The following is a 24,169-nucleotide window of genomic DNA, read 5'->3' as shown; positions in this document are numbered from 1 at the left end:
GTTGTCCCTGAGAAATTCACACTACAACATGTTTACTACACTTGACATTGAGTAATCTAATACATATGTGTGTTTTTATCTTGTAATAGCTACATTTTATATTCCAGACTCTGCCCCAGTTCAGCTCTCTACAGGAACTTGCCTCTCCCTAGATTTCAGACTTGATGTTTATCTTAAAACTTCCAGTATTTAAAGTATTTTTTTAATTAGGAAAATTCCCTTTTCTGTATTTATCTATTATTGTTGATGTTATTGTTGTAAAAATAAAGTAAAATATATTCCTCATCTATGTACATTTCAAAGGTGAGTTGCAGATTTTTTTTTTGTCAAGTGCCAGAGTAATAAAAGAATGCTAATATTGTTAAGCTGCTTAGTAGAAAAACAAATTACGGTAAATTTGTTTGCTGGAATACTACCCATCATTTCTAATAAACAAATGCCAGACAAATAAGGATATATAGTATGTTCTTTCATTTTTATACATTTTGGTAAATGAAAATATGTCTAAAGTAATATAATAAAGATTAGTAGTTGCCTGGGGAAAATGGTGGAGGAAGGGAAGGGGAAAGGAGCAGGAATATAGCAGAACAAGAGGAAATGTTGAGAAGAATTCACTTGTCCACTTTCTTGATAATGCTGGCAGTTACATCATGTTTATTCATTGTACATTTTAAATATGTAAAATTTATTATCTTTCAATTAAGCCTCATAAAATGTATTACAAGAAAACAAATGGAAACTTAGACAAGGAAGGAGTAATAGAAAGATAGAAAAAATATGTTAAATGTCAGAGCTACTTGAAAATTAATGTACCTGGACCCTAGTTCTCCTCTTGTTTTCAGGTGAGTGCTGGAGGGCAGCAACATCACACATGCTCTTATTACAGAAACTGGGTTCTGAAAACCACACTAGAAGCATCCAGCTTTGTCCTGGAGTTGGTTTAGGGAGCGGCAGACCCAGTGATGAGGAGCACAGGGCCAGATACCAGGGTCCACTCATCCCAGACATGAGGTTTTAGATGCATACAGAGCCCCTCCAAGTGTGGGTTCACTTTCACATGTGTAAATGGAGAAAATATCGAATCCTACCGACCATAATTTATGGAAATATTTAAACATTAGATAGGGTGATCAGGGCAAAGCATTTATCACAGCACAATTTCATAATGAAACAGCATATGTTCCAAATACCATCACTGTCAGCAAACTGCTGCAGGACACTGTCATCTTCTCTGGGCACAGCCACCTCCTCAAGTGTCCCACCCTAGAGCTTGCTATATAGTAGGAGACATGCAAATAGGGCCCCTTCCTGTACTGATGAAAACCAGCCCAGCCCTGAACCTGCAGCTCTGAGAGAGGAGCCTTAGCCCTGGGGTTCCAAGGCATTTCAATCTGCAGATCAGCACTGAACGCAGTGGACTCACCATGGAGTTGGGGCTGAGCTGGATTTTTCTTGTTGCTCTTTTAGAAGGTAATTCATGGAAAGGTAGAGAGGCTGAGCATGTGTGGACATGAGTGAGAGAAACAGCGGATGTGTGTGGCAGCTTCTGACCAGAATGTCTCTGTGTTTGCAGGTGTCCAGTGTGAGGTGCAGCTGGTGGAGTCTGGGGGAGGCTTGCTTCAGTCTGGAGGGTCCATGAGACTCTCCTGTGTAGCCTCTGGATTCACCTTCAGCAGCTATGGCATGGATTGGGTCCGCCAGGCTCCAGGGAAGGGGCTGGAGTGGGTCTCATACATTAGTAGCAGTGGTGGTACCATATACTACGCAGACTCCGTGAAGGGCCGATTCACCATCTCCAGGGACAACGCCAAGAACTCGCTGTATCTGCAAATGAACAGCCTGAGAGCTGAGGGCACGACTGTGTATTACTGCGCGGGACACAGTGAGGGGAGGGAAGTCAGTGTGAGCCCAGACACAAACCTCCTGCAGGGGTCCCCGAGGCCACCAGGTGGCGCCCGGACGCTGTGCACGGGGCTGTCTCCGGGGCAGGTGCATCTGCTGCTGGCTTCCTGTCATGGTCTGGGGCTGCCTGGTTGTCACATTTCCCCAGGGAACATCTCCAGATTTACAATTCTGTGCTAACATTTGATGTCTCTAAATGCAAAACTTCTTTTCCTTTCTCTTTCTTTGTTTTTGTAACAGGAGGACACATTCTCTCCTCTCCAGAAGCCAGAGTGTCGCGTTGGGGGTAGAAATAATCCTTTCGTGGTCAACAGGATGAGAGTCCTGAGGAATCCTACGGAAACGTGGGGAGTGTTTTCCAGTTAGACTCGGGACAGAGACCTTCATGGGAATCTCTGATTAGAACAGGCTTTGACGCATGAACCCTCAAGTCAAAGAGCCTCCCTGAGGAATAACAGCTTCATCCCCATCTAGTTCAGGAATAGTTTCTATAGTAACCTATGACATGGCCCCCTTCCCAAAAAAACAAGACAGAAAACAAAGACGATGAATCCCTGAGAACAGTGAGAAAGAGAAAAAAAAAAAAAGAACAGGCTTTGAGTTCTGACAGGAGCCAAGTGAGAGGCTCACCCAGGGTCAGGACTTAAAAACTAACGTTTTTCACAGCTATCCCCCCTTGTCTTGTAAAACTGTGCACAATCTGACTCAGACTGATTCAGTTGACCCTCTTTCTGGTAATCCATTTTCCTTCTCTGTAGACTTGATTCTCATAGTTCTCTTTCTTCTTCTCTTCCCTGAAAACAGAGGATGTGTTTTCTGTAGTCAAAAATCCCAGGGCTCAGGTCTGCGGACCTGGGTAGGCTGAGGGACTTTCTCACTCCCCATTGCCTGGATGCTCCTGTTGTCTTCTGTGTATGGAGGTATTTGGGAAGTGAAGTGGACATTAGCCATGAAGGGAATAGTACTAGTTTTCTCTAATGGGATATTGATGTAGAGCTGATCTTGGCCTTTTCACACAAGTCACAGAGTTTTCACTCTCACCTGTGACTTTGAGGAGAGCTGAGGATGGTCACTCCATTTTGCTGTGAGCTCTGGGAGGCAGTAGCTGTAGGGTCTGGCTAGGATGCCTAAGGTCAATACTGCTGGCCATTGGGAATGACAGGTTAGAATTCCCAATCGAGAAATAACCTTAAAAATGGACAACCAGCATCCCATGCCACTGCTCTGCCTATGGAGTAGCCAGTCTTTATTCTCTTACTTTACTATAAAGTGGCTTTCATTTTACTCTTTGGATTGGCCCAGAATTAGGACCCCTTTCTGGTAACATTTGTGTTATCATTGATTTTCTAAGCTAAAAACTCCAAGACGGAATGAAGTTTCCCTGAATTTTTGTAAGAAGTGCATTCATCCCTTTGAGAGAAAATGCACAGGGGGTGGGATGAGGCTTTGAAGCTGATGGCATATGAGGGAAGCCTGCCCCTGAGTGAGGGAGAGAGGGAGGGAGGATTGGGTGGAAGGTTCCTGTATTTCTGTGCTGTGCAAGGAAGGTGCAAAATATAATTGAGCTTTGTGCAAGTCAGTGCTACCTCTCAGGGGACTCCCATGACTCCCAGAAATGGCTCTGCTTATGAATCACTGAGGAGTCAGTCCTTTCATTGGAGTGGACCAAAGGACATGGGCCTCAGCACACGCCATGACACAGGTGTCAGAAAGCAGCTGCTGGGAACCGGATCCACGTGCATTTTGCTGCCTGTAGGAGGAGGCAGGGAGGTGCATTTCAGGGTCAACACACTGTTTGTGGATTTTTATAGTGAACACCTGCTTTTACTGTGTTTTATTAGAAAGTACATGAACAAATGTGGATCTGCAAACAATTGTGATTTTCACATTTGCTTCAATTGCATCATTTCTTAATTTTGCAAGGTGTCCTAGCACAGAGTTGAATTTTTCATAGTGATTGTTCAAAGGACAGAGAACATGCATTTTCCGCTCTCACTGTTTTTTCTCCGTGTTCAGAGACCTTGAGTAGAGCATGTCTGGCCCTTATCCTCACTGTCTCTATCTCCAGTGTCCCCCTAGAAAACAGCAGAGACTTGCCTGACTGCAGAATCTGGGGTAGGAGTCTGCACACCTCAGAGCCTGCAGAGAAGCCCAGTGAAGTCTTAGGGAGTCAGAGAAATATCCCACGTGGGGGAACCTCTATCTTCCCCACTGCCAGAGATTGCTGCTCTGTTGTAATTGTAGGGTTTATCATTGGAGCACCTGGTAGCCTATCTCAACACAGTCCCTTTATGTAACTTACCACCATTAGACTGCAGATAATTACTCAATCTTGATTTTTCTGACCCTATTTTCTCATCTTATTTATTTGTAAGTTTGGTTATAGAAAATATCTTTTAGTTTATACTTAATACCTCAGAATTTTCTGAACTTATTAGGAATAATACAAAACGTGTCCAGTTTGGGGGAAATGTAAATGAATGTCCGTGCAGTGTGTGTGCATGTGTGTGCTCACATGTGTGTGTACGTGCATGCACACATGTGTGAATATGAGTAACTTACAACTTACAACCCAATGAATTATATAGTCAACGTACAATTAGATTTGCTGAAAATTGCCTACAGTAATGTCTGTGAAGCTGATGCTGTCACCTTGCTGTGAGGATGCTCAGTGCACAGGTGAGGTCTCACAGGAGAGATCCAAGGTGCAGCCCCCAGCACTGGCAGAGCTCCTGGCCTGGATCCAGACATAGAACTGGGCATCTCAGAAGCAGATCCTCCAGCCTTCCCTTAGCTGGGCTGCATGGGCAGAAGAGGGCCAGCAGGAGATGCTCAGAACCCACCCAAGGCAGAGCCCCAGTGAGGAGCCGATGCAGACAGGAACCATCTAGGGAACATATGACCACAATCCAGGGTTGTCTTCTTTTGCTTAACAGCATCCAACCCTAAGGAGACCACCCACTATGTCATGTTACTCATAACTGTCTTGTTCCAAACAAAACAAGTAAATGTTACTCTGCATTAAACTCATTGAACTTTGGTTATTTTTCTGAGAATGCCATCATCTTAAATATGATGGTTGTCAGGTCAAAATCAACACACATATTTTGTCACCATGAAGATTGTTTTATCTCATGGTAAAAATGTTTATTTAATTAAAATCACATTTAATGGGAAAAGGTCTATATTAGTTTGTCCTCACACTGCTGTAAAGATACCACCTGAGACTGGGTAATTCGTAAAGGAAAGAGATTTAATTGACTCACACTTCTGCATGACTGTGGAGCCTCAGGAAACTTACAATCATGGTAGAAGGCAAAGGGGAAGCAAGTACCTTCTCTACAAGGCACCAGGACAGAGAGAGGAGAGAGAGTGAGGAGAAGAAGGAGAAAGAGGCAAAAACTTATCAAACAACCAGATCTCCTGAGAACTCTGTCAGGAGAACAGCCTGGAGGAAACCACTCCCACGATCTAATCACCTCCCACCAGACCCCTCACCTGACACTTGGGGTTTACAATTCCAGATGAGCTTTGGATGAAAACACAGATCCAAAGCATATCAGAATTTCTAGGTGAGAATTGATCAATTAATAATTTATTAGTGAAGTATCAGAAGAATAAATGGCACCAGTGTGGTAGTTATCCAGTTAATCTATAAAACATCTCAATATTCATTTTATGAGAGGTCTAGGACAAGTATTAGATGGATAGATAGATAGATAGATAGATAGATAGACAGACAATTCTACCAAATACTATCACATATATATAGTATAGAAATATAATTTTATATACTATTTGATAGAATTAATATCATACCTAATATTTTATATATATACATATTAAAGTATTTGGTAGAATTTGGATGTGTGTGTGTGTATATATATGTATATATATGTGTGTGTATATATGTATGTATATATATAGACACACACATATATATGTATATATTCATATGTACTTTATAATGTTTATAAAAATGTCTCCTGGAATTTTTATTATACTTTAAGTTCTGGGGTACATGTGCAGAATGTGCAGGTTTGTTACATGGGTATACATGTACCATGGTTATTTGCTGCATTTGTCACCCCGTCATCTACATTAGGTATTTCTCCTAACGCTATCCCTCCCCTATCCCCCACCCCCTTCTATCCCTCCCCTAATACCCCACTCCCCAACAGGCCCAGGTGTGTGATGTTCCCTTCCCTGTGTCCATGTGTTTTTATTGTTCAACACCCACTTATGAGTGAGAACATGTGGTGTTTCGTTTTCTGTTCTTGTGTCAGTTGCTGAGAATGACGGTTTCCAGCTTTATCCATATCCCTGCAAAGGACAAGAACTCATTCTTTTTATGGCTGCATAGTACTCCATGGTGTATACGTGCCACATTTTCTTTATGCAGTCTATCATTGATGGGCATGTGGGTTGGTTCCAAGTCTTTGCTATTGTGAACAGTGCCACAATAAACATAGATGTGCATATGTCTTTATAATAGAATGATTTATAATCCTTTTGGCATATACCCAGTAATTGGATTGCTGGGTCAAATGATATTTCTATTTGTAGATCTTTGGGGATTTGTCACACTGTCTTCCACGATGGCTGAACTAATTTACACTCCCACCAACAGTGTAAAAGCGTTCCTATTTCTCCACATCCTCTCCAGTATTTGTTGTCTTCTGATTTTTTAATGATCACCATTCTAACTAGCATGAGATGCTATCTCAATGTGGCTTTAATTTGCATTTCTCTGATGACCAGTGATGATGAGCTTTTTTTTCATATGTTCGTTGGCTGCATAAATAAATGTCTTCTTTTGAAAAGTATCTGTTCATATCCTCTGCCCACTTTTTGATGGGGTTGTTTGTGTTTTTCTTATAAATTTGTTTAAATTCTTTGTACATTCTGGATATTAGATCTTTGTCAGATGGGTAGATTGCAAAAGGTTTTCCCTTCTGTTGGTTGCCATTGATGCTAATGATAGTTTCTTTTACTCTGTAGAAGCTCTTTAGTTTAATTAGATCCCACTTGTCTATTTTAGCTTTTGTTGCCATTGCTTTTGGTGTTTTAGTCATGAAGTCCTTGCCTATGCCTATGTCCCGAATGGTATTACCTAGGCTTTCTTCCAGGATTTTTGTGGCGTTAGGTCTTATGTTTAAATCTTTAATCCATCTAGAGTTATTTTTGTATAAGGTGTGAGGAAGGGATCCAGTTTGAGCTTGCTGCATATGGCTAGTCAGTTTTCCCAACACCATTTATTAAATAGGGAAGCCATTTCTCATTGCTTGTTTTTGTCAGCTTTGTCAAAGAACAGATGGTTGTAGATGTGTGGTGTTATTTCTGAGGCCTCCATTCTGTTTCATTGGTCTATATATCTGTTTTGGTACCAATGCCATCTGTTTTGATTACTGTAGCCTTGTAGTACAGTTTGAAGTCAGGTACTGTGATGCCTCCAGCTTTGTTGCATTGGCTTAGGATTGTCTTGGCTATGTGGGCTCTTTTTTGGTTCTATATAAAATTTAAAGTTGTTTTTTCCAATTCTGTGAACAAAGTCAATGGTAGATTGATGGATATAGCATTGAATCTGCAAATTACTTTGGGCAGTATGGCCATTTTTATGAAATTGATTCTTCCTAACCATGAGCATGGAATGATTTTTCCCATCTGTTTGTGTCTTCTCTTATTTCCTTGAGCAGTGGTTTGCAGTTCTCCTTCAAAAGGTCCTTCACATCCCTTGTTAGTTAACCAAATGAGTTCACAAATGAATTCTACCAGAGGTACCAAGAGTAGCTGGTACCATACCTTCTGAAACTATTCCAAACAATACAAAAAAAGAGAATCTTCCCTAACTCATTTTATGAGTCCAACATCATTCTGATACAAAAACGTGGCAGAGACACAACTAAAAAAGAAAATTTCTGGTCAATGTCCATGATGAACACTCATGCGAAAATCCTCAATAAAATACTGGCAAACCAAATTCAACAGCACATCAAAAAGCTTGTCCGCCACAATCAAGTCAGCTTCATCCCTGGGATGTAAGACTGGTTCAACATATGCAAATCCATAAATGTAAGCCATCACATAAACAGAACCAAAGACAAAACCCACATGATTGTTTCAATAGATGCAGAGAAGGCCTTCGACAAAATTCAACAGCCCTATATGCTGAAAACTCTCAATAAACTAGGTATACATGGAACGTATCTCAAAATAATAAGTGCTATTTATGACAAACCCACAGCCAATGTCATACTGAATGGGCAGAAATCCAAAGCATTCCCTTTGAAAACTGGCACAAGACAAGGATGCCCTCTCTCACCACTCCTATTTAACATAGTATTGGCAGTTCCAGCCAGGGCAATCAGGCAAGAGAAAGAAATAAAGGATTCTTTCTCTTGTATTCAATTAGGAAAAGAGGAAGTCAAATTGTCTCTATTCGCAGATAACATAATTGTATATTTAGAAGACCCCATCATCTCAGCCCAAAATCTCAAGCTGATACGCAACTTCAGCAAAGTCTCAGGATACAAAATCAATGTGCAAAAATCACAAGCATTCCTATACACCAATAACAGACAAACAGAGAGTCAAGTCATGAGTGAACTCCTACTCACATTTGCTACAAAGAGAATGAATACCCAGGAATACAACTAGTAAGGGATGCAAAAGACCTTCTTAAGGAGAACTACAAACCACTGCACAAGGAAATAAGATAGGACATAAACAGATGGAAAAACTTTCCATGCTCATGGTTAGGAAGAATCAATATTGTGAAAATGGCCATACTGCCCAAAGTAATTTATAGATTCAATGCTATCCCCATCAAGCTACCATTGACTTTCTTCACAGAACTGGAAAAACCCATCTTACACTTCATATGAAACCAAAAGAGAGCCTGCGTTGCCAAGACAATCCTAAGCAAAAAGAACAAAGCTGGAGGCATCACGCTCTCTGACTTCAAACTATACTACAAAGGTACAGCAATCAAAACAGCATGATACTGGTACCAATACAGAGATATAGACCAATGGAACAGAACAGAGGCCTCAGAAGAAATGCCACACATCTACAACCATCTGATCTTTGACAAACCTGACAAAAACAAGCAATGGTGAAAGTATTCCCAATTTAATAAATGGTGTTGGGGAAACTGGCTAGCAATGTGCACAGAGCAGAAACTGGATCCCTTCCTCACACCTCATACAGAAATTAGCTCCAGATGGATTAAAGATTTAAACACAAGGCCTAACACCATGAAAACCCTAGAAGAAAACCTAGGTAATATCATTCAGGACATAAGCATAAGCAAGGACTTCATTACTAAAACACCAAAAGAAATAGCCACAAAAGCCAAAATAGAAAAATCGAATATAATTTAACTAAAGAGCTTCTGCACAGCAAAAGAAACTATTATTAGAGCAAACCAGCAACCAACAGAATGGGAAAACATTTTTGCAGTCTACCCATCTGACAAATGGCTAATATCTGGAATCTACAAAGAACTTAAACAAATTTACAAGAAGAAAACAAACAACCACATCAAAAAGTGGGGAAAGGATACGAACAGGCACTTCTCAAAAGAAGACATGTATGCGGCCAACAAACATATGAAAAAATGCTCATCATCACTGATCATTAGAGAAATGCAAATCAAAACCACATTGAGATACCATCTCACGCCAGTTAGAATGGCGATCATTGAAAAATCTGGAGACAACAAATGCTGGAGGGGATGCGGAGAAATAGGAACGCTTTTACATTGTTGATGGGAGTATCAATTAGTTCAACCATTGTGGAACAAAGTGTATTGATTCCTCAAGAATCTAGAAATAGAAATACCATTTGACCCAGCAATCCCATTACAGGGTACATACTCAAAGGGTTATAAAACATTCAGTTACAAAGACACATGCACACATATGTTTATTATGGCACTGTTTACAATAGTAAAGACTTGGAACCAACCCAAATGCCCATCAATGATAGACTGGATAAAGAAAATATGGCACATATACACCACGGAATACTACGCAGCCATAAAAAAGGATGAGTTCATGTCCTTTGCAGGGACATGGATGAAGCTGGAAACCATCATTCTCAGCAAACTGACACAAGAACAAGAAACCAAACACTGCATGTCCTCATTCATAAGTGGGTGTTGAACAATGAGAACACATGGACATAGGGAGGGGAACATCACACACCAGGGCCTGTCAGGAGGTGAGGATCCTAGGGGAGGGATAGCAAGGGGTGGGGGGATTGGGGAGGGCTAACATTGGGAGAAATACCTAACGTAGATGACGGGGGGATGGATGCAGCAAACCACCATGGCACGTGTATACCTATGTAACAAACCTGCACATTCTGCACATGTACCCCAGAACTTAAAGTATAATTTAAAAAATCTTAAAGCAACTTATTAAATATTTCCAGCTTAGTCTTTTTCTGCCAGAAATGCCATCCAGTGGCAACAGACCCAGCTGCAATAATGTGTGGGTCCTGGTTCTCCCTGCAGGCCCCTATCACCTCAGATTGCTGTTTTCTCATTTGCCCTGTGACATTAATGCTGATATGTAGATGCTTTATTTCCTTTATTAGTAGTTGTTGAAGTTTAATGTCAATGAGGTAGAATATGGTTGTATTTTTCTCACTTTTTTACTTTTCCTTATGGAGTAGTTGCTTCCTATATAAAAGATAGCTGCTGAGAGAACAAATCAAATATTAATTATAGATGAATGACTGAACAGTTTCAGATATATTCATGTAGTGGAATACAACTCAATCAGGGCATGCCTGTGTCACAGAATAACATGACTGTATTCTCAATAAGTGTGCCAATAAAAGAAGCTAAAGAATTGCAAATATAATACATATCATACAATTCCATCTGTATAATTATAGATAATGCAACTATTCTGAAGTAACATGGAGAAAATTTGAATTTGTGTGAGAATAACATGGCAGGAGTACAGAAAATTAAGAGAAATTTTAGGGTTAATTGAATATTTAACACCTTGCTTGATGTCCTGATTAAAAGATTGCACACCTAGTTCAACATTTCTAAACTGTGCAGTACAAATTTAGGTTTATTATTAGTTAATTGTACTTGAATAAATCAGTAATTAAAAAGTGAATATATTGGCTGAGAATGAGCAATAAAAATAAATAATGACATTTGAAACATTATAAACTCCTCAAACTTCTCATGTAAGAACTCTGATTATTTCTATACATTTTAAGTGAACACCAAATGCAGCAAAAACACACACAGTTGTAACGAGAGGTATGGACTTCTGCAAACCTCACAAGACATGCCGCACACTGCCCTGGAGTTGTCTCAGGGGACCACCGTCCTTAGTGTTTACAATCACAGGCAGAGATAATGGGGCTAACTCTGTCCTGATGTGAGCTCTTGGACACACTGCAACTGCTCTGTTCTGTAAGTATATTTTTCCGTAAAATGTACCGTTAAAACCTATATTAAATATATATTGGGCAAATAAGAAAAATTACATAAGATAGTGACTTCTAAGTGTTAATCAATGCACAATTGCATAATATAGATTATGTTTTCCTGAAGGGTAGTATTTCTATTCATCTCACCTAGGACCTTCTCTGGGACCTGCCCTCTCCTCAGGCATCCCATCCAGAGCTTGCTATTTAGTGACCCTCAGCTCTGGGAGAGGAGACTCAGTCCCAGCGTTTCTATGTGTTTCTCTTTGGTGTTCAGGACTGAACACAAACAACTTACCTTAGAGTTTGGACTGAGCTGGGTTTTTCTTGTTGCTATATTAAAAGGTGATTCCTGGAGACCTGAAGATATTTAGTGTTCATGGATATGAGTGAGAGAAGCAGTGGATATGTGTGTCAGTTTCTCACCACTGTGTCTCTGTGTTTGCAGGTGTCCAGTGTGAGATGCAGCAGGTAAACTCTGCAGGAGGCTTGGTAAAGCCTGGTGTGTCCCTGAGACTCTCCTGTTGCACCTCTAGATTCAGTTTTAATAGCAATATATGCACTGGATCCACTAGGCTTTAGGGAAGGGGATGGGGTGGGTGTCATGAATTAGTAGTGATGGATCTAGCGCATACTTCACAGATGCCATGAAGGGCTGGTTCACCATCTCAGAGACAATTCCAAGAACTCCTTTTACCTGCAAATAAACAGTGTGAGAGCTGAGGACACTGCTGTGTATCAATGTCTTAGAGACAAAGTGAGGGGAGATCAGTGTGAGCCCAGACACAAACACATGTAGGAAATTAGCTGCAGAGGGTGCTCAGAACCCACTGATCAGAGTCAACCCCAGAGACAGGTGCAGATGGAGGTTAAGGATGTGTTTTCTTTCAGTGGATGGAATTTCTTCTTCACCTGACAGTTTCCCTGGAGGATCTCCCTAATTTCAGAGCTCTGTGACTACCGATGTCATCTGTAACTTTCTGTCATTGTAATTGATATGGTTTGTCTCTATGTCCCCAACCAAATCTCATCTTGACTTATACTTCCATAATTTCCATGTGTGGTGGGAGGGACCCTGTGGGAGATAATTGAATTACAGGGACAGGTCTTTTCCATGCTGTTCTTGTGATTGTGAATAAGTCTCATGAGATCTGATGGGTTTTTTTATGAAAAAAAGGAATTTCTCTGCAAAAGCTCACTTCTCTTGTCTGCTGCCATGTGAGACATGGCTTTAACCTTCCATGATGATTGTGAGGCCTCCCCAGCGAAGTGGAAATGTAAGTCAATTAAATCTCTTTCTTTTGTAAATTTCTCAGCCTCAGGTATGTCTTTGCCAGCAGTGTGAATATGGACTAATACAGTTATTTGGTACCAGGAGCAGGGTGCTGCTGAAAAGATACTAAAAAATGTGGACTCTGGAACTGGGTAACAGGCAGAGGTTGGAAGAGTTTGGAGGGCTCCTAAAAAGACAGAAAAATATGGTAAAATTTGGAACTTCCTAGAGCCTTGTTAAATGGCATTGAGTCAAAATGCTGATAATGATATGGACAATGAAATCCAGGCTGAGGTGGTCTCAGATGGAGATGAGGAACTTGTTGGGAACTGAGCAAAGGTTACTCTTGTTATGTTTTAGCAAAGAGACTGGTAGCATTTTGCCCTTGCCCTAAAGATGTGTGGAACTTTGAACTTAAGAGAGATAATTTAGGGTATCAGGTGGAAGAAATTTCTAAGCAGGAAAGCATTCAAGAATTGACTTGTGTGCTGTTAAAGGCATTAAGTTTTGTAAGGGAAGCAGAGCATAAATGGTAGGAAAATTTGCAATCTGACAATGCAATAGAAAAGAAAATACCATTTTCTGAGGAGAAATTCAAGCAGCTGCAAAAAACTGCCTAAGTGATGAGGAGCTGAATGTTAATCCTCAAAGACAATGAGGAAAATGTCTCTGGGGCATGTCAGATGTCTTTACCGCAGCCCCTGGAAAAAGTATAGTGTTGGACAGGCCCAGGGTCCCCATGCTGTGTGCAGCCTAGGGACTTGGTGACCTGTGTCTCAGCTGCTCCAGCTGTGGCTGAAAGGGGCCAATGTGGAGCTCAGGTCATGGCTTCAGAGGGAGCCAACCTCAAGCTTTGGCAGCTTCCACATAGTGTTGAGACTGCCAGTGCACAGGAGTCAAGAATTTAGGGTTTGGGAACCTCTGCCTAGCTCTCACAAGATGTGTGGAAAAGCCTGGATGTCTAGGCAGAAGTTTGCTGCAGGGGCAAGGCCTTCATGGAGAATGCTGCTAGGGCAGCGTGAAAGGGAAATGTGAGGTGGGAATCCCCACACAGAATTCCTACTGGGGCACCACTTACTGGAACTGTGAGAAGAGGGCCACCATCCTCCCGATCCCAGAATGGTAGATCTACCACAAGCTTGCACCTGCACCTGGAAAAGTCTGCTCATGGAAGCAGCAAAGAGAGGGGCTATACTCAGCAAAACCACAGGGATGGAGCTGCCCAAGGCCATTGGAGCCCACCTCTTGCAGGGATGTGACCTGGATTTAAGACTCATTTTGTGATGTAACATATAACCTTTCATGGAGAATGTTCAGAGCGTGCTTGACAAGAGTATGTATTACACTGCTCTTGGTTGGAATGTTCTGTAGATGTCTATATGATAAATTTTTTCAATAGTGTTTTTGAACTCCACTGACTTCTTAAGAATTTACTTTCTGCAAGTTCTGTAAATTACTGAAAGTGAGATATTAAGATCTTTTTCATTATTGAATTTTTTTATTTCACCCTTCACATGTCTTGAAGTTTGCCTAATGTAGTTATATTTATGTTATTAAAAATATGGAAAAAGATATGGATATTGTCAAGTGATTTTCATGATGCAATCACATAATAAGAAATTATATTTCTCTAAATTCTTTTATTGCCACTAAATTCCAGGAGTCTCATATCTGCACTGGGCCCTGCCCTATCCTAAGGCATCCTACCTTTGAGCTTCTATATAGTAGGAGACATTAAAATAGGGCTCTCTACTGATGAAAACCAGCCCAGTTCTGGTCCTAAATCTCTGGGAGAGGAGTCCCAGCCCTGCAACTTCCAAGCATTTCCACTGGGTAATCAGGAATGGACACAGAGGATTCAGTATGGGCTTGGAGCTCAGCTAGATTTTTCTTGTTGCTGTTTTAAAAGGTTATTCATAGAGAATTTGCAAAAGTTTGAGTGTAAGCAGATATGAGTAAGAGGAATAGTGGATGTATTTTGCAGCTTCTAACCAGGATGTCTATGTGTATGAAGGTTACAAGTGAGGTTCAGCTGGTGGGGTCTGGAGAAGGCCTGAGACAGCTTGAAGAGTTCCTGAGAGTCTTCTGTGTGCTTCTGGATTCAACTACAGCGGCTACTGAATGAGATACTGAATGAGGAGCTACTGAATTAGTTGGGTCCACCAGGCTTCAGAGAAGGTGCTAGAGTCAGCAGTAAGTACAAAGTATGATGGAAGTCAGATACAGCATTCAAACTCTGTGAAGGACAGATTCACCATCACCGAAGACAATGCCAAGAACTCGCTGTGTCTATGAATGAACTGTCAGAGCTGAGAACATGGACTTGTACTACTGTACATCAATTACTAAGTGAGGGAACGTCAGAGTCAGCCAAACACACAATTTCCTGCAGCAAGAAGTGAGGAGGCTGCAGGAACCATGCAACACCCATAGAAGTTAGGGGCATCCCCAGAACAGGCACAGCTTAAGGTCAAAGGCTGCTTCCCTTCAGGGTCTGTGGCTTACTCTGCATCAAACAGTTTCCCTGGGAGCCTCTCTATATTTATGTTTCTGTGCCTACTACTGAGGTCTCTGGATTAGAAAAGTTTATTTTTAAAAAAATTCTTATTTTTCCCAAAGTGAGATGTAAGCAGGGAGGCAGAAAAACACACAGGAGGCCAGGTGAGGCTGTAGACACTTCAGGCCAGGATGCCAGTCTCACAACCAGTGCTGGAAAAACATGGAAGTTTGATGGATCTTCCTAGTTAACCTGTGGTCCAAACTAACTCCAGCTAGGCCATTGGTGCCTCCCAGATTACAGTCGCCCATCAGGAGTCTCCCATCAGTCCCAGCAGAAGCCATACCTTAATATCTCCCCTGTGCACAGCCATTTTCTGGGAGGAGCTCCCATGATTGACACATTTGAACATACACCAGGTGATAGATGTAAGAGAACAGAAGCTGGTTTCCTGTGTAAACATGTTTCTGAATCAGTGTTGTAAATATTTTGAAACACAGCCACTAGATTACATTTTAAGTCTACTTTTATCTCTGCTTTTTAAAAAATGGCAAAATGTATTTCATTTTGTGCATGCACCATTTTGGATTCACAGCAACCATGCATAATAGTTTTTGTTTCTCCACAATCTTATTGCCATTTTTGACCATTAGTATTATGCATTTTAAGCATTCTAATAGGGGAGTAGTGGTATTTAATTTTTGTTTTAATGCACACATCCCTAATGAAAAATTTGTATTTAACAATGTTTACATAATTTTGCTGAGGTGCCTGTTCTGATATTTGGTTCATTTTTTACTGCATTTTTAATTAGGTGTAGTTTATTTGCATATTCATTATAAAAGTCATTTACTAAAATAAAAGAAGTCATTTAACAAATATATTACTTGAATATATTTTCTCCAAGTCTGTAGTAGTCTTTTCACTCCCTTATCAGTATGTATTGCAGAAAAATGTGTGTATGTGTGTTTACAATTTTGGATAAATTAACATGTATAATTTTATTCATCCATAGACCTTTTATGGCATTAAATCTGAAAACTCATTATAAAATAAGCAAGCACTGCTTACCTTTTCTGTGTCTATAATCTCAGGCCACAATCAATACATAAGTGTTTGAACCTCATCTCCTTGATGAGAGTACTATCAACCCAAGATATTGGTTACTTCTGCAAGGGAGATGTGGCCTTCTTTTCAAGTTTCCTTTATTTAATCATCTATTAATAACAGTATTCATTTATGGATGTTTATTTTATATTCTGAGGAAGACCCATGCTTCGTTATTCATGTCATGACTCAAATCACCACAACTTTTTTATCTGCTGGGATCCTGCATCCTCACAGCACACCTCTTCCTTTTGTTCCTGAACACTTCCCTGTTTCCTGGTGTTGTGAGAAATTCTAAGCTCCTTTTCTGTATTATCTTTTTCACACACAGAATCAGTCATTTTTCTAAGGATTGCTGCCTTCTGGCATTGAAGAATGGTACTAAAATACAGAATTGTGAAGTTGGGTGTGTGTGTTGTTAAAGGGGTATAAGTGCCTCTAGAACCTCTCAACTAAGTGGCCAAGAATGTGGATGTGTATATCAACCCACATTTATAGACACATCTAAACTATGTATCTGATCTTCTTACCTGTAATACATTAAAAATAAGAACCCACTTGTATCTCCACCCATCTACCTTACCCACTATACTCCATTGTATTACTTAGCTGAACAATTTCAGTAAACATGCAAGCAGAATGAAAATTGTGAAGCTGTACCCCAGTGGAAAACATGTTTATCTACTGGAGTACAGTGCTATGTGCAGTTTATTTACACTTTAGACTTTCAGAATAGCCTAATTTCCAAAGTCATTTAGGTCAGAGTGTATTTTCCACTTTCTTCAATGAAGTATTTTTATCTAATAATTTGTTGTATGCACATTATGCCAACCATGCAAACTTACCAGCACGTTCACCCTAATCCACTACTACGTGGACATTTCTCACTCTTCTTCCTTGCTGTCTGTATCTCCCACTCCAACTGTGAGGAACACCCTCCCACCACACACCCTCTGTTCCCTGTGTTGTCCAGTTCTAGGACTCCTGTAGTGTGGAATCACAAATGGTAAGCTGTGCTCCTTTGTGGAACATCTCCATCAACTAGAGGACAGTGCTGATGTGCAGTTTCTTTATTTAGCAGCTTCGTTGACCTACTTTCCTCAGTGATGTTATTTCATGTATTTTAAAGACATCAGATATCTTCTATATAGTCTGCATTCCATCCTGGGGTCTCTAATTTCTTACTGACTTTTAATATTTTGTAAAGTAAGATCTAGCCTTCATGCTATATATTCTGTGGAATTTGACAAATTTATGACATCACATATCTACCATGGCAATGTTATACATAATAGTTTTGTCACCCTTTAAAGTCTTCTGTTTTTTACACATTCTCACTTTCTCCCCAAATTACTGGCAAATACAAATTTGTTCATTTTGTTTGATGTTTGGCCTGCTCCAGGTTGCCAAATGAATTAAATTATATATTGTGTAGCTTTATCAGACTGGTGGTTTATTTTAGTTAACAATATGTATTTAAAAGTCATTCAAGATTTTCATGGTTTGACAGCTGTTCTTTATAATGGCTAAATTATTCCATTATAAGAATTACCACAGATTGCTTATTCGCCTACAGAAGAACCTTTTGAATGTTTATAGTTTTGGGAAAATATAAATGAAGCTACTGTAATTACTCATATGCAGTTTTCTTTGTGGACATACTTTTAAAGTCAGATAGATAAACACTTAAAAGCATGATTACTGGATTACATAGATGAAGTATGTTAGAATTTGACTAAAATTGCCTCCTGGTAGTTCTGTGAAGTGGGGGACATTCAGCTGACTATGTCTCCTTGGTGGGAGAAAGCCCAGTGCTCAGGGTGGGGCCTCCTGGGTGGATCCAGGCCCAGCTCCATCTCAACCATTAGGTACAGCAGCCTGCCCTGTGGATACACATCTAGGAAGCAATTGCCCCAGATGTGCATTGTCCAGGACCACAGAGACATTCAGGACTCAGGCAGGAAGGGACAATATGAGGAGCAGATGTGGGATAGATGAGGAGGGGAGCCTCGGGCCGAACCTGGGTCCTCCTTTAGCTGAATGGCATCTAACCCCCAGGAGACCTTCCACTACATCTTTTGTAACCCATGCCCTGAAATTTCCAGTCTCAAATATAGTAAACTCAGTGAATTTAGTGTGAAAAAAACTGAAATGGAAACTACTCAAGTTATTTCTGTGACAATTGGTCATTTTCCAGGGAACACCCCAATAATATTGCTAATAACAATATTGCTAATGTCAAAAGCCACACACATCGCATGATGTGACTGTGTCTAATGGTAGAATAAACTTATTTACTCGAAAATTACGTTCACACCAATCTTTTCCCACAGAAAATTCCACTTTCTCTTCTCACGCAATCAACCACAGCATCCTGATTCTCAGAGTTGGAAGCACCCCGTCCTCAGGATTAGGATAGGAAATCACTAGGATGGCCCTGGAATCCTGGTGACAGATCCTTCTGCATCTTTGTGGCAATCAAAGGCAAAGATTCTCTACCTACTTGAAGGACTTTATTTAGAAAATTATGATTTAGTTTGCAAGAATAGTACCTCACACACGTACACACACAGGTTTTTTAATATTTGTTTGTTGTCTTTTCCATGATAACCTCTTATAATGTTGTATACTTATTGGATATATTTGCATTATTTTAATTTCATTAAGGTTCCTCACTCCTTCATGCGTGTATTACATTTCTCTAGAACTATCACGTATTTTATGTACTTAGCCATGTAAAGCTCCTGGTTGCAGTTGTCTGTGCAGCCGGCAGGGGGAGCAGAAGGAAACGGGTCACACTCCTGACCCTCCCTGCACAGCCACAGGTTCAAAAGCAGAGGCCCCTGCTCTGCCCCTTCCCTGGGACAGCTTTCTTAGTGGCAGGTCTTGAGTTAATTAATAAGAGTTTCTCTTTTATGTGTGCGGGTCCAGGTGCAGCTACCAAATCCAGTGCAGGAGTCGGAATAAGCTTCCAAAACACAGTATCACCCAACAGGTAACTGAGTCTATCCCTGCATCTGAATTCCAGCTCCTGGACAGATACTCAGAACCATAAGCACTTTTCATATGTGTCCTGTGCTGCGGGTCTTCCGTGTCACTGCATGTTCAGCTACATCTGTGTGGTGCCATTTGCACTTAATGAGATGAGATTCCTGCTGCTCATATTAGGTCAATGGTGATCTCTGAAGCTACTTCTGGTTTCTGCTTTAATATGTAAAGAGCACATCAATCATCGCCCACATTCTTACAATAATAAAAGCCTGGAAAATTGATTATCGATGACTTTTTGTATCTGTTGAAGAAATGAAATTTCAGGGAAAATCAGGACTCCAAAACTAGAAAGACATTAAAATAGAGATTATCAGATTGAGAGAATAAACTTTCTATGGCAATAAAATACCAAATTATAAACAAGATCTAAGGTCACAGCAGGAAACAATTACATCATTCGCCCCTACACTTAAAAAATAGACTATGTGACTATGTTGTAACAGCCACAGGGCTTTTTTTTTTTTCTCTAGTAGCTGTGTAAGCACTGGTCCTGAGATAAGCAATATTAAATCATTTGAAGCTCATGGAACTCCAGACACAAGGTAACTGTGCCCCTGTTCCACAGCCACAAATAGAGCTTTGATTGGACAAGAGACTGATTTCAGCAAATTTCTCCTGAGAAGAGACCACTGACCAGAAACTTGTCCTGGCCAATTTACAGAGACTGTGCACTGTGTGTCTTTCTGCCCCTGTACAAAGCCCTTCTGATGTACAGGGTGAGACTGTAATTCATTTAGTTCTTAAGTCCTCACCCCAAAGCAAATACAAAATGCATGTAACAGATGTGTTTGCTTTTTACACATGAGAGCCTGCCCACCACGTGAATATCCATAGCTCCTTCTACAGGCTGCTGAGTGTGTACACTGGTCAACTCCTCTTCCCCTCTTTTGAAGTGCCTGCTCAGAGGCTCTGTGGGAGGCTTTGCTTCCCAGCCTGTTAAGATGGCCCTCCTGCAGCTTCAACCCTTTATCAGAAATAAAGTTTCCTTTCTAAGTTTATAAATTGGGTGATTCTTCAGTTAACAGCACAAGCTGGTGGGAAGAGTTACATGGCAATTCCATACTTGTCTGGAGGACAGGTGTGGCCATGAATAGGGTAAGAACTCCTGGGGACTGCATACCCCACACTTTTATGGAATTTTCCTTCAGAAACTTCTGGGTTCTCAAGATGAGAATCCAAACAGATTCCCTCATGGCTCTGTCATCAGGAGAACTATTTTCTGATGAATACAGAGAAAAAGTACTCCAAGATCTTTATTCTGTGTGAGGGGGAGCGATTCTTTTCCATCCCAGGCAGCTTCATCTTAGCCTTTGTGTGTCATGAAAAGGGGTATAATTCACAAAACAACCGGGGTGAGATTCAAGAGAATAATCTGTGGATGCCGCAGCCAGGAGGGGGAGTAGAGGATGGAGGAGAATCAGCTGAACCACTGGAGACCCCTCGTAAAGGGCGCAGCACAGAGAAGAAGCAGCAAGACAACACTGGAATTAGATTTCAAGAAAATATCCTGCTCCCCTGCCCATCATATCACCTCCTCACCAATATGATTGATCTGGATTAAAGAGAAAAGTGTAGCAATGCACAGACTCTGTCTGAGGATTAGAACTTAGGGAAACCAAAACTGCCTTTGGTTTCCCTAATTTCTGGTCCTCTGACAGAGTCTATGCATTGAAACATCAAGGACATGAAAGCTATCTAAAGTCTCTGAGACCAACAGCTTCAGGACCAAGGTCACGGCCCCTCCCTCAGTGGCCTTAGATCTACCTCTCATGGGGCATCTGCAGGGTTCCCAGGTGAGAACAGGCAAAAACAAAGCGAAGACACTTTCCAAATCTCTGGTAGCACTGAGTTTGTTTTAGCTCTGTTTGGGGAAGAAAAAAAAACCAGTAACAACAGAAAGCATAAGCAGGACGAGGGTCAGTGTTGGAAGTACTTCTCTTTGGCAAGACACTAGGAAGGAAGGCAAATTTGAGGCTCATTACTGTGTAAATATGCCACTGTGAGTGTATGGTGAGGGTGGGGGGCTTTGAGATATATGGTCTATGCGAAATTTATCATCTGATGTAAACGTCAAGCACAGAACCCTAAAAAAAGAGGCTGCCCCAAAGTCTCCCTCAGTTCCTGGACTCGCCACGTGTCTGGACCGTATCAGTGCATCAGCAGCTCCAGGGAAAGGGCTCTCTGGTGGCTTTAGTGATTCCTTGCTTCCTGTGCTAAGGTCTCCCTATAGATTATGTTGGTTTTTCTGAGGCCAATTTCCTAATTTAAGAGGTTGTGTGAGAAGCAATTGCTGTCACTGAGGAGCATTCTGAGCCAGAGTGCAAGCGCTTCATACTGGGCTTGAGACCCTGGGAGAATTCTCTGTGAGCCCAGACAGGAACTTCCCTGCAGGGCAGGAGCAGAGCTGCAGGGGGCGCTCAGGATGCACAGGACCCAGCCCTGGAGCAGGTGCACAGGAGGGAAGGGGTTTCCTCTCAAGGACTGAATATTCCTTATTTCAACGCTATAATGACATAAAAGTTAAATAAGTATTTAGCAAGCACTGATGTGTCTTTAAGTATTCTCTTGTATATGTAGCCTATACCCAACTCAAAAAATTTAATGCAAACCACATTTAAAAGGAGAAATGTCTACGCCTTTCAAATGTATTTATAGTTAGGAATTGAGAGTGGTTTTATTAATTCAATGGGTGTTACTATCGGGAGACACACCCATCCCAGAAGTCAGATGTGGAGAGGGCAAGGCCCAGGAAATGCTCAGGTTGTCAGTGTGCCATAGGAACAAGGAATCACACTGAGGACCATGCCCTGTGAGACCCTGGGTTTCTGTGAGAGGGATTCTGTCTTCCTGGACTTCTGAGCATGCCAGAGGAAAAATATCAAGAAACAAAGTTCAGGGCAGGGAGCTCAGCATCCCACTGTGGTGTGGTCCAGGTGTGACCTCTCTTCTTCCTCAGGGTGGGGTGTCTTGAGCTATGAAATACCTGCCTCGTGAATATGCAAATTCACTGGTGTCTACCGAGGTAAATACAGATCTGTCCTTGCCCAGAGAGAATCACACAACAACCACATCCTTCCCCTACAGAAACCCCACAGCACAGCATCTCACCATGGACTGGCCTGGAGGATCCTCCTCTTGGTGGCAGCAGTTACAGGTAAGAGAACCCTCAGTTCCAGGGCTGACATGGGAACTGGATCCAGTCCAGAGAGATCTCATCTACTCCTGTCTCCTCTCCACAGCTGTCCACTCCCAGGTGCAGCTGGTGCAGTTTGGGGCTGAGATGAAGAAGCCTGGGGCCTCCGTGAAGGTCTCCTGCAAGGCTTCTGGATACACCTTCACCAGCTACTACATGCACTGGGTGCGACAGGCCCCTGGACAAGTGCTTGAATGGATGGGATGGATCAACACTAACACTGGTGGCACAAGCTATGCACAGAAGTTCCAGGGCATTGTCACCATGACCAGGAACACGTCCACGAGCACAGCCTACATGGAGTTGAGCAGCCTGAGATCTGGGGACATGGCCGTGTATTACTGTATGAGAGACACAGTGTGAAAACCACATCCTGAGAGTGTCAGAAACCCCAGGGAGGAGGCAGCTGTGCTGGCATGGAGGAGATGACAGGGGTTATTAGATTGGAGACTTTCTTAGAAAATTACATTAAGTCCTTAAAGAAAAGAACAATATAAATATGAATTTTAGAAATTTTAGTTATTTGAGAGATTTTTCATACGACATTCATTCTAAGAGCAAATTTCAGGGATTAGAGAATGAATAAAATTGATAAAGCTGATATAGAACTTCCTCTAAAGGTATATTTGTAAACATCAGTTTCTGAATCAGTGTTGTAAATATTTTGGAAGACAAACATGAGTTCACATTTTAACTCTGTATTATCTCTATAAAAAATGCCAAAAAGTGTCTCATTTTATGCGTGTGCCACTGAATTCTCCACCATCAATCCATGATAGTTCTTAGCTTTCCACATTCATATTGCCATTTATCCTTATGGGAATTCTGTGTTTTAACCATTCTAGTAGGTGAGTAATGGCATCTAATTTTTGTTTAAATGCACACATCCCAAATAAAAGATTAATATTTAACAATTTTATATAGATTTGGTGAGATGCTCCTCCTGATAGTTGGTTCATTTTTAACTGCATTGTTTTCTTTTGATTAGTTGTAAGTTTACTTGCGTATTGATTATAAAAGTCATTTAACAAATTAAAATAATTTATGTAACAAATATGTAACTTGAAAGTATTTTCTCCAAGCCTGTGGTTGCCTTTTATGCCCTTATCAGTGTGTATTGCAGAAAAAATATGTGTGTGCCTGCACAAATTTAAATTAAAGACATGTAAAATTTTATTCATTCATAGATCATGTCTTTGGCATTATGTCTGAAATCTCATTATAAAATACACTAATAGTGAATTTTTTCCTTGTCTCTAATCTCAGGCCACAAATAACTCATTCATGTTTAAACTTCACCTACTTGATTGGAGGACTATCCACCTAAGATATTTGGAATGCTTCTGTAAGGAGATGTGTTCTTCTTCCCATTATTCTTTATTTAATCATCTATTAATATCCATATTGGTTTATGGATGTGTACTTCATACTCTGGAGAAGGTCCATGCTACATTATTCATTTTATTGTTGAAACCACCACAGCTTTACCAGGCACTGGGAGCTCATTTAGTTTGGATCCTGCATCCTTATGAGCATACCTCATCCTTTGGTTTTTGAACACTTCCCTGCTTCTTGGTATTACAATAAATTCTAAGCTCGTTTTCTATATTGCCTTTTTCGTGCATAGAAGCAACCATTTTCCCAAAGATTGCTTGTTTCTGATGTTAAAGAATAGTATTAAAATTTAAAA

General features: G+C 40.9%; 1 long non-coding RNA gene across 1 annotated transcript; it reads right to left on the bottom strand.

Moving 5' to 3' along the window:
• Window positions 1–18,726: 18,726 nt before the first annotated feature.
• On the bottom strand, window positions 18,727–22,790 carry LOC135273001 (uncharacterized). The gene is made up of 2 exons (XR_010340902.1): window positions 22,395–22,790; window positions 18,727–21,147 (listed from the first exon to the last, which is right to left on the bottom strand). It is a non-coding gene; the product is annotated as an uncharacterized LOC135273001 (long non-coding RNA).
• Window positions 22,791–24,169: the final 1,379 nt, after the last annotated feature.

Source organism: Aotus nancymaae, unplaced genomic scaffold, assembly GCF_030222135.1.
Source record: "Aotus nancymaae isolate 86718 unplaced genomic scaffold, 86718_ANA_hifiasm-v0.15.2.pri h1tg000174l, whole genome shotgun sequence".
Classification (NCBI taxonomy): Eukaryota; Metazoa; Chordata; class Mammalia; order Primates; family Aotidae; genus Aotus; species Aotus nancymaae.
Note: the sequence above shows the minus strand (reverse complement) of the source record. Positions and strands in the feature narration are given on the sequence as shown.